The sequence below is a fragment of the Mustela lutreola genome, chromosome 3, assembly GCF_030435805.1.
Source record: "Mustela lutreola isolate mMusLut2 chromosome 3, mMusLut2.pri, whole genome shotgun sequence".
NCBI classification, from domain to species: domain Eukaryota; kingdom Metazoa; phylum Chordata; class Mammalia; order Carnivora; family Mustelidae; genus Mustela; species Mustela lutreola.
The window spans coordinates 16,467,136-16,478,695 of NC_081292.1; positions in this window are offsets into that span (position 1 = coordinate 16,467,136).

Consider the following 11,560-nt stretch of genomic DNA (forward strand, 5'->3'; position numbering starts at 1 on the left):
AATATTACTTGGCCATAAAAAGACTGAAATTTTACCATCTGTGACCACACAGATTGAGCTAGAGAATATTATGCTTTAGCATTTATGAAATAAGTTAGAGAACGATAAATACCATATGATTTCACTTATATGTGGAATCTAAAAATCAAAGCAAATGAACAAGACAAAATAGAAACAGACTCATAGATACAGGTCCCCAACTGTTGGTTACCAGAGGGAGGAAGTTTTGCCGAGTGGGGGAGGGGGCGGACAAAACAGATGATGAGGATTAAGAGGTACAAAGTTGCAGTCATAAAATAAGTAAGTCAGTGGGACTGTAACGTACAGCATAGGGAACATAGTCAACAATATTGTAACAAATGGTAACTAGACTTATATGGTGGGGATCATTTTTTAATGTATAAAAATATTGAGTCACTGTGATATACACTGGAAACTAATAAGCTATTATACATCAATTGTACCTCAATAGAAAAAACTTAATCTAGGGGCATCTGTGTGGCTGAGTTTGTTGAGCATCTGCCTTCTGCTCAGGTCATGATTTCAGTGTCCTGGGACTGAATCCTGAATTAGGCTTTCTGCTCAGTGGGAAGTCTACTTCTCCCTCTCACTCTCTCTCTGTGTGCTTCCTTTCTCTCTTTCTCCCTCTCTCCCTCAAATAAATAAATAAAATCTTTATTAAAGAAAAAAACAATCTAATTATAATTGCATTAAAATTTCTTAACTTTCTATTCTTACAGCTCACATCTATTGTTATAAATAAGCAAAAAAGAGAGCGAGAGAGAAACTGTTTTTAAAGTCTTTTAAAATGTCCAGATTTCTTCTTTTGCTTATTATTGGGAACTCCTCATGGGTATGACAAGTAATGCTAAATATAATTCCCCATATTTTCTTTAAGTATAAACAATTAAATTATACCACAGCACATGTAATCAATTTTTAAGTGATATAAAACTTATTTAAGTCTCCTGAGAATCTGACCTCTTGGAATCCATGGAAAAATATTTTAAGAAAGCGGGGCGCCTGTGTGGCTCAGTGGGTTAAGCCTCTGCCTTCGGCTCAGGTCATGATCTCAGGATACTGGGATCGAGCCCCACATCGGGTTCTCTGCTCAGTGGGGAGCCTGCTTCCCCCCCTCTCTCTGCCTACTTGTGATCCCTTTCTCTCTGTCAAATAAATAAATAAAAATCTTTAAAAAAAAAAAAAAGAAAGAAAGAAAGTAAGAGTTCAGGGGGTGCCTGGATGATTCTGTCGGTTAAGCATCTGCCTTCAGCTCAGGTCATGATCCCAGAGTCCTGGGGTCAAGCCCCGCTGCAGGCTCCCTGCTCATTAGGGAGTTCGCTTCTCCATCTCCCACTCCCCCTGCTTGTGCTCTCTCTCTCTCTCTCCTTCTATCTGTCAAACAAATAAATCAAATATTTTTAAAAATAAAGAAAGAGTTCCAAAATAAAACATTTACTTTGAAATAAACTCAGATCTGTTACCTATTTAAAAATAAAAATGTGAAAAATCTCACAGCATTAGACCCCCTTTCCCCCACCAGTCAGTGAAGCAGAGGACAGGTAATCTGGCTTAGAGAGCATGTGGGCTCTCCCACAGGCCACATTCCTCACTCCTCCCTCCACCTCTGTTATGGAGACTGTCCGTGATGAAAACCATCCCGCCTGCACTTCCTTTATTTCAGAGTGGACAAATATTTCTGTATTCTTCTATGGTGAAAGTTAAAAAGAAAAAAAAAGAGAGACTGAAAAACCCAGCTGTCCATCCTTTCTTGAATTATACACTTCAGAAATATTAAGACATTTGCAATTTAGGGATAAATACGCCACATAGAAGACATCCTCTCTTGAATGCTTTCCTCTGCTTCTCTACCTGGAAACCTTCTCATCCAGACACTGTGCCTGGAACACTCCAGAATCAGGAGATAAGGATTGAGAAGCAGGAAGGGCCAAAAAACATGAGGGACCATTTTTCTCTATGTTAGCGAGTTTCTAGGATTTTCCTCTGCAAAGATGAATAGCAACTGAGAGTCACAAGTCTGTTGTAGAGAGGCAGAGGGATCCTCTCCATAGAGCCTGCAAAAAATTGATATTATAATATTTATCTCAATATCAAAAATAATCTATTTCTGTCATCTGAAGTCAGGCTGTGTTTAGAACTTATCTGGTGTGGAAATGAACATTCCAAAATCAAGCCACATGACTGAAATGCTGAGCCATTGTGATGGTTAAAGTGCCCACTAGAGGCTGATCTCACACAACATTTCTGTACCTAAAACCTGCAAAATCTTTGCTTCCTCATTTCTATTGACTTCTTAAAAATTTTTAAGTTTAATTTTAATTTAATTAACATATACTGTATTATTAGTTTCAGAGACCGAATGTAGCGATTCATCAGTTGCATGTCACACCCAGTGCTCGTCACAACTGTGCCCTCCTTAACACCCATCATCTACCCGATCCTCCTCTCTCCGCCCCTCCAGCAACCCTCAGTTTGTTTCCTGGAGTCCAGCATCTCTTATGGTTTGCTTCCTGCTCTGTTTTTATCTTATTTTACTTTATTTCCCTTCCCCATATTCATCTGTTTTATTTCTTAAATCCCACATATGAGTAAAGTCATATGGTATTTGTCTTTCTCTGACTGACTTATTTTGTTTAACATAATACCCTCTAGTTCCATCCATGTCATTGCAAATGGCAAGATTTTGTTCTTTCTGATAGCTGAGTAATATTTCATTGTGTATATAGTAGGGAATATTAAATCTATAATGGAATATTAATATTATAATGGAATATATATATATATAGAGAGAGAGAGACCATGTCTTTATCCACTCATCAGCTGATGGACATGTGGGCTCTTCCCATAGTTTGGCTATTGTGGACATCGCTGCTATAAACATTGGGGTGCAGGCGTCCCTTCATTATCCAAACCAATCTCTCAGGCCATAAAGTCCTTGAAATTCTTTATCGGAGCTTTGTCTCCCATATCTGATGGCACCAAATATTGTCATTTCTTTTTTTTTTTTTTTTTTTAAAGATTTTATTTATTTATTTGACAGAGAGAAATCACAAGTAGATGGAGAGGCAGGCAGAGAGAGAGAGAGGGAAGCAGGCTCCCTGCTGAGCAGAGAGCCCGATGCGGGCCTCGATCCCAGGACCCTGAGATCATGACCTGAGCCGAAGGCAGCGGCTTAACCCACTGAGCCACCCAGGCGCCCAATATTGTCATTTCTTCCTTGGAAACTGATGCAGTGAGGACTGTGGGACAGTAGTCTGTCTGAGGTTTGCACAATCTCAAGGTCACCATTGAGCCTAATGTTGTCTGCTTCTTAGTAGACCAGGTAAACAGGAAGTCCATCAGCTGCAAAGCATAGTTTATCCCTAATCGAAAGTGTTTTCATAGCATCCATGATGAGGAGTAAAATCGCATTTTGGGTGAATGGGATTTGTGACTTCCATGGTTGCTATTCAATTCTATTTTGTAAAAGAGGTTGGGAAAATAAAGAGGACAAAGGGAGGAGATTACGAAAGCCTACGGAAGTGAGGAGGCATCTGGAGAGCTCTTCTCACAGATAACTTCATTTAAGTATGTGGATTAGATACAGAAGAAAAGATTTCAATGGCAGATTTTTTTTTTTTAACAGAGGAAAGAAAGTCATCTGGGTGGCTCAGTCAGTTAAGTGTCTGCCTTCAGCTCAGGTCATGATCCCAGGGTTCTAGGATCGAGTCCAACATCAGGCTCCCCGCTCAGCTGGGAGTCTGCTTCTCCCTCTCCCTCTGCCACTCCCCTTGCTTGCACTCTCACCCCTTTTCTCTCTGTCAACTAAATAAATAAAATCTTCACACACACACACACACACACACGCACACGAGGGAAGAGGCTAGTTTTAGGAGCATGAGAATGACCTGAGAAGTATTTAAGATGACCAGTGCCTGGGCCTCACACCAGATCAATGACATCAGAAGTCCTCAGTTGGAGCCCAGGTGACTGAATGCACAGCAGGGGTTGATAACTACTCATCAGGTATCTTTGGGCCTCAGGTATTCAATAAGCCTTTGCTTAATTTGTAAAATGAGGAGATTGAACAAAGATAACTTCTAATGTCCTTTCTAACTCTACAACACAATAATGCCATGCCCAACTAAAATAATCTTTTGCATACGCAAAATAACTCCCCCAGTATGTCCTAGGCTTTTTTCTTTTTTTAAAAGATTTATTTATTTATTTGAGAAAGAAAGAGCATGCACGTTTGGGGAGAGGCAGAGGAGGAGAGAGACAGGGAAAGAAAGAGAATCTTAAGCCAACTCCTCACTGAGCATGGAGGCTGATCTGGGGCTTGATCTCAGGACCCAGAGATCATGACCTGTGCTGGAACAAGAGTTAGTCATTTAACTGACTGAGCCACCCAGGCACCCCTGCCCTAGGCTCTTTTTTAAAGAAGTATGCAAATAACTATCCCACATTCATGTAGATCAAGGAAATCATTTCTCTACCCCTTGATAACTGTTGGAAGAACCCTGAGAGAAATAAAGAATCACACACTATCAGACTAGTGGAAATGATCTGAGTTCATGTTACACATAGGACATCGGCCCATCACAGATCTTTTCAGCTTCTTTGGGTGTATTGTCTCAGTGGTTTAGAACTTAGCTGAAATGAAATATTTTTTTGTTTCCTTCTACATTATGTCATCCAAACTTTACACCTTTAGCAACACGTAATCTCTTGATGGTCTAACAAGAAATATGAGCTTATGTACTAGTGTAAACTGTGATCAGGGATTAAATTCACGTATAGTGGGATTGCTTCATGATCTCTATTAATGATATTTGAGTGAGAGATAGGATACTTTCTTGGCTACAACTAAAACTGATCGCAGAACAATGTAAAATCAGCTATTTGTTGGCTCAGGTCTTTGTAAACATTTGTTCACTCACTTTGCAGAGATGCGGAATTCTCTTTCTTTGAGAATTTCTGAAGATAGAGTTTAATGTGGTTAGTGACATGTCTTCTTAGACTTGGTGTAAGCTTTAATGCACAGTGACTGTTTTTTTCTTTTAAGTAGCTTTTCTTTCCTTTTTTTCTTTTAAATAGGGAGCCAAATGAACCATGTAACCCAGTAAAAGGTAGGCCCAGGAAAGCAAAAGCCATGAAAAATTTAATTAAAAAGCCAACATCATCCATTTGTCTTTGAGAAGATAAGGACTATTACAAAGAAAGGCAAAGATTAAGTCAAGGTTCACCATTGGAAATTAAAAAATGGGATTTTTGAGTCTGAGAAAGTTAGTAGTCTTAAAAGCCAGGTTTGGTTGTGAAACATTTTCTGAATTATTTTAGTTCCCACTGGCATGTCTTGAGGAGAAACAGAGGGGGAAGATAAAATCTTCAAGGTAGAGTATCTGCTGAAGAGAATCCAGTCCTCCTGTGAAATGGCTGTACTTAATCAGGAAGAGGCTGAATTAAGAGCATATTTATTAGTAGATTTAAAGCCCCACTCCCCTCCCCCAACACTACCCAGTGTGGGGGAGGGTATGAGGATGATTAAGTATAACTTTGAAACCCAAATAGCCACATTTTCTTTGTCCAAACAATTGCCAGCTTTAATCTGAGCCATGATTTATTTTTTAATATTTTTATTTATTTATTTATTTTGACAGAGAGATAGAGAGAGATCACAAGTAGGCTGAGAGGCAGGCAGAGGGAGAGAGAAGCAGGCTCTCCTCTGAGCAGGGAGCCCAATTCGGGGCTCGATCCCAGGACCCTGGAATCCTGACCTGATCCGAAGGCAGCTGCTCAACCAACTGAGCCACCCGGACGCCCCAGCCACTATTATTTTTCTGCACATGGAACATAAGAAGGAGCAAGACTGAGCTGGAGGGATCGCCCCTCACTATCTATCTGCCTTCCAAGATAGTGCCATTATCTACAGGTTGAGATCCTTGTATAACAAGCAACAGCAGGGCCTGTCACAAGGAGAAGCATGGCAGGTTTCCATGGGTCATTGGGAAAGTGGAATAACTAAGAAAACCCAAACCATGACCTACCAAGGGCCTGGATCTAGAGGGAACTAGGAGAATCCTTTGAAGGATTAAGTTTCTGTGGGATTCTTTTAGGCAGACAACCCTGATCCAAGCTAACAGAGGAGAGGGGGCAAGATTGCTTCATGTATTTGATCAATGAAATTAATATGAAAGATTGCAATTAATTCCCAAATGTGAAAGAAACATAGAACAGGTAACAATTGGGATTAAATAAAATCCCAAAGGAAGATCTCTCACTCTGTACATAAGGGGAAGAGATGGGAAAACTCCACACCCAGATCTTAACCACTCTCCTGATTCTTGACGCCTGACAACAGAAATAGAGTTAGCAATTGATTTTGTCTCACTGCCAAATATTGATTTCCAATTCTAGAGAAATACTAATTTAATAAAAGGATACAGTCTTTAAAGAAAAATATGCTAAGTGCTTTCTATGTGTAAAGAACTATGCTAAGTACTTGGGATAGAGACAGATAAAGCATGATCCTTTCCCTTAAATGATTTGCCATCTTGTAGGGGTGAGAATCCAGGCACTTAATTTGACAGGACATAAAGGAGAATACAATGATGGGTATAAAATAATAAAAGGTCTAGTGGAAGGAAGTGGCTCTTCTGATTAAGGATTCTGGAGGCAATCACAGAGGAGGTAGTTTTTGCCTAAGTAGATCCTAAGGGATTGGAGGGGAAGGTGTTTTGGCTGGCAAGAGATGATATGGAAGATACTGTTGGAGGCCAGAGCACATTAAAATAAAAAGGATTGCATGACACTCTTGCTAAACCCTGATGTCAGTGATTTAATGACTGGAAACCCCATTTAAGAAGAGTTGTCCTTCTTTAGCTCTTCAGTGTTTTATGATATATTAATATATCACAATCATAATATTGATCTTTGTATTTAAAATACTAAAAAACAAAAAAGGTAAACAAAAAAAAAACCCAGAAAGTAAATCAATAAAATATAAATAAACAAATGGACCTAGTTTATAATCTGTCCTATTTTCACAGAGAACCCCCCTCAAAGAATTCTACACACCAAGTCAAGGAAAGAAATGTTTAAAGAGATTGAGATCACTTGCAGTTTCCTGCCAAATATATAGCCACTGGATTCTAGAAAAATAAGAAGCTGGCTGTGCATTTTGTAAGGAGAACACAAAGGTTTATCACACATGGCATTAAAAAAACAGTAACTGGTACAAGCTGGCACTGGGTATTTATTTCCGATATGACAAACGAGACACACCTGCTATTGAGAAGGAATGACATGAATACTGTGCAAGAATTCGCAAAAGAACATACCAGAACTGCTTAGTCATCTCATTGCCTCCTGCTGGAAATTGTTTCTGGGTTCCTCACTGAGAGAGTTCAGAATTCTCTAGACCAGAAGTTCTCAACCAGGGGCAACTTTGTCTGCAGGGGACATCTGGCAATTTCTGGAGATGTTTTTGGTTGTCATGACTAGGGAAGATACTACTGGTTTCTAGTGGGTAGAGGCGAGGAATGCTGTCCTAATATGCATAGGACAGTCCCCACCACATGCTTACACATACACATACACACACAGAAAGAATTATGTGGCCCAAAATGTCAATAATACCAAAGCTGAGAACTGTCCCCTAGACAACAAGCCATTTGGCACAAAAGCAATGCTCTAAAAGCATTCACCCGCAATTTCAGATTGTAAATCCCAAGTCAGTTCTGAAGATTTTCAGTGCAATCGTTGTACAGAAATCCATAACCACTTTAATGATACAGTCGCCAGGGAGAGAGAGTCAAATTCTCATTTGATTATTTACTGAGCGACCTCTAGTTGTTTAACTACTTTGTGCCTTCGGTTCCCCATCTGTAAAATTGGGGAAAATAATAGTAACTAGCTCCTAAAGTTGATGCAATGCTTAAGTAAACACAAAAAATACAAAGTGCTTAGAATAGGGTCTGGCCAACAGCACTAAAAAATGTATTTTTTTAAGATCTTATTTATTTATTTGACAGAGATAGAGAGAAAGAGAGAGTGCGTCAGCAGGGGGAGCAGCAGGCAGAGGGAGAGGGAGAAGCAGATGCCCCACTGAGCACAGAACCCCACTCAGGGCTAGAACCCCTGGGATCATGACCTGAGCTGAAGGCATACGCTTAACTGACTGAGCCACCCAGGTGTCCCTAAATAAATGTATTTTTGCCTTATTACTAATAATACTTAGCACAAAGAGGAATTAAAAATTTGCATTTATCTAGACCAATGTCCAAAAGTAGTCATTTAAATAATAATTTTATTATTTCCAAGTATCATCTAAATTACTATTTTCTTGAGATTTTTTTTTTTCTGAATTGTCATGCTTCACCTATAAACTTTTTGTGTCATTCACAGATTCCAACCAGCTGTGGTTAAAGTTAACACCAGATGGTGCCCCTCATCAGTGTCCTTTTAAGAAACATACACTGTAGTCCCATAACAACCGTACAAAATGGCTAAAATGGATTGTAGAGTCATATGGTATATATCTTGGTTCACCTTCAAAATCAGACCAATCTTTGAAAGTAGTGGTTTTCAATCAACGTTGACTCTACAGGAAGAATATCATGCTTGCACGACTGTTTAAAGACAATTAGTGTGAGGGCGAATGTGTTTTAGTTTGAGCCCATTCATAGAAAGGGGTTTAGACTTTTAGGTTTAAGGTACCCACACAGACTAGCAAAATAGCATGTAGATGTGAGCTCTATTGTAAAGAGAAAAATGAGATCCCATAAGCTTTGTATCACCCCTCAAAATGAAAAAGATGGAGTGTCCAATATGTACCTGGGACAGCCTTCCCAGAGCACTTTCCTCACTGTCTCAGATGATGCTTAGTGTCTCTTCCACAATTGTGCACTTAGCGACACCAGCAACTTCCTCACCACCTTCATCTTCAGCATTTGCACAGTGCTCAGCACCTCGTAGGGAGGGAGGTGAGTTTGCTTTGGTTCAGCAGACATTTACAGACAGATCTGGTGGTGTTCAGTGGAATGAAACACAGGGGTGGCTGGTGATACCTTTAAATACCAAAACCATGATTTGACTCCGTACTGTAGCTTTAACAAAACCCTGACATCTTAGTCAGAGTTCTCCAGAAAAGCATAACTCATGGAAGGTATGCATATCACAATTAGAGTGATGGATTGATTGATTGATTGATTTCAGGTACTATCTGGGTCACACAGTTATGAAAGCCAAGTTGTCCCACAGTCTCCCCTCTGCAAGCTGGAAACTCAACAATAGCAGTGATGCGATCAGTCCAAATCTAAAGACCTGAGAAGCGGGAGTGCCCCATCCGAGGGCAGGAGGAGATGGACATCCCAACTCAGGAAGATAGAGCAGAAATTGGCCCTTCCTTTTCTTTTCCTATTCTTCGCTCAACAGAAAAGACGATGTCCCCTCACATCAATGCGGGCAAATTTTTACTCAAGTCTACCAAATCAAACTCTCATCTCTTCCGGAAACACCCACCCAGACACACCCAGAAATAGTTTTGCTAGCCATCTGGGCATCCATTAGCCCAGGCCAGCTGACACAACAAATGAATCAGCACACTTTCCAACCCAACGTGTGCTGACTTCCAGCCTCCCTCTCCATTCCAGGTTCCGCAGGCGTCTTGGGCGCCTAGACTGTCCTCAGGTACCACAGTACAGTCTCACCTTGGCTGGTTGCGGTAGACAAAATTCGATCAAATTTAAAATATCTGCATCGTATACGATATCTATAATTAGGCACTTGGAGTTTCACTATTGTCAACATTGAGTGATGTCCACATGTCTATACAATGTAGTTGGTTTTTCTACAAGGTTTTTGGGTATCTTTTCAGACAAATAAGTGTTCTTTTTTTATATGTGTGTGTGTTCTTTTTAATAGTCTTTATTGTAGTAATTAGTTTTAAATACTTGACTCAGTATAAATACTTGACTTACTTAAATACTTGACTCAGGGCTTCCTCCAACCCACCAAATTTCCCAGATGACACTGAATTAAAGACAAAAGAATATTATGACATAGACAAAGATTAGAAAAAAATCCATATGGTATTTTTATATGTGCTAGCAGGAGGAAAAAAAGTGTCCTTTTCAATTCTTACCACTGTTAATTTTGTGCATCTACTTAGCACATAATTATTGTGTCTGTGTGTTTGTTTTCTCAGCTAGCTGTTAAACATCTCTTGGATACATAGCACCCGGCTAGATATCTTTACTCACTGATCGCTTAAAAGGTTTCATGTTTTCTAGCCACTTAACATGTACCCCAGAAGTGAAATGCAAAATTTCAACTCGCTCTTCTCAGGGGGCTAATAAACATGAGTAGAATGAAAAGGGGGAATTTAAAAAAATAAATTATGCTATGGAACACCTGGGTGGCCCAGTTGGTTAAGCCAGTGCCTTTGGCTCAAGTCATGATCCCACGATCCTGGGATCGAGTCCCACATCGGACTCCTTGCTCGGCGGGGAGCCTGCTTCTCTCTCTGTCTCTACCTGCCATTCTGCCTGCTTGTGTTCTTTCTCTCTCTCTCTCTCTGACAAATAAATAAATAAATAAAAGCTTTTTTAAAAAGATCTTTTAAAAAAAATAAATAAATTATGGTAAGTAAATAAAATGTCTCTGTGCCTAATTACTAAGTAAATTCCTTATAATAAATTTCTTGACTCCTTTGTTACTTTGAGAATTCTATCTCTAAAAGTAGTCTTGACTCTCAGGAACAGTTAGGAAGCCTTAGTTATCCATTAAAAAGTGAAGCATAACCTTTATCATTTCACCCTTTGGCAATGACGTTTTCTATGGCATATTAGTCAGCAAGTGAGTTATTAGCTTCCTGTTCTATTAATTATTTATCCATTATCGTTATATATGACTTATATCACAATTTTCTACAGCCTTTATTTAAAGATAATTCAGAAATATTCAGGAGATCTGAAACGTGGGCTAAAAAATGATTCTTTATGGAACTGCAGTAGTCTACCTTTTGCCATGTGTATGTCATCAAATAAAGTTTATAAAACTCCTGGGGGGAGCCCACCCATGTTGTGCCCCGTGAGAGAGCAAAGGGTCTCAGAACAAATAACTTTCCATATGCACATTCTTTATAAGAAGTTCAGGTCTTGAAGTCACCCAGCAAACTAGAGCCAAAATGGGGGCAGGAGTGTGGAAGGCAAGGAGTTCTTATCTTGGGTATCTTAGTCATTGACCTTATAAAGTCAAATCTGATTTCTAACATGGAACAGGCTTTAAGATGCCATAAAGCAACAAGACTCTGAAAATGTAGATCTTGCATCTTGCTACGGATATGGCTTTGCTCAGAATCATGAAATAAAAAGTCAGAAATAAAAATACTCTTTTGCCCATTAACACTGGCGATGCTAGCAAATTAGCAAATTTTGGGAACAGCAACAAAACAATTTTTGTTGAGGTTCATTCGTTTTAGTAAGAAAGGACTAAATGAATGGGCCTGATTAGAATCTCAGAATCCAAGTAGACTGAAGATGGAAGGACTTCACAAGGT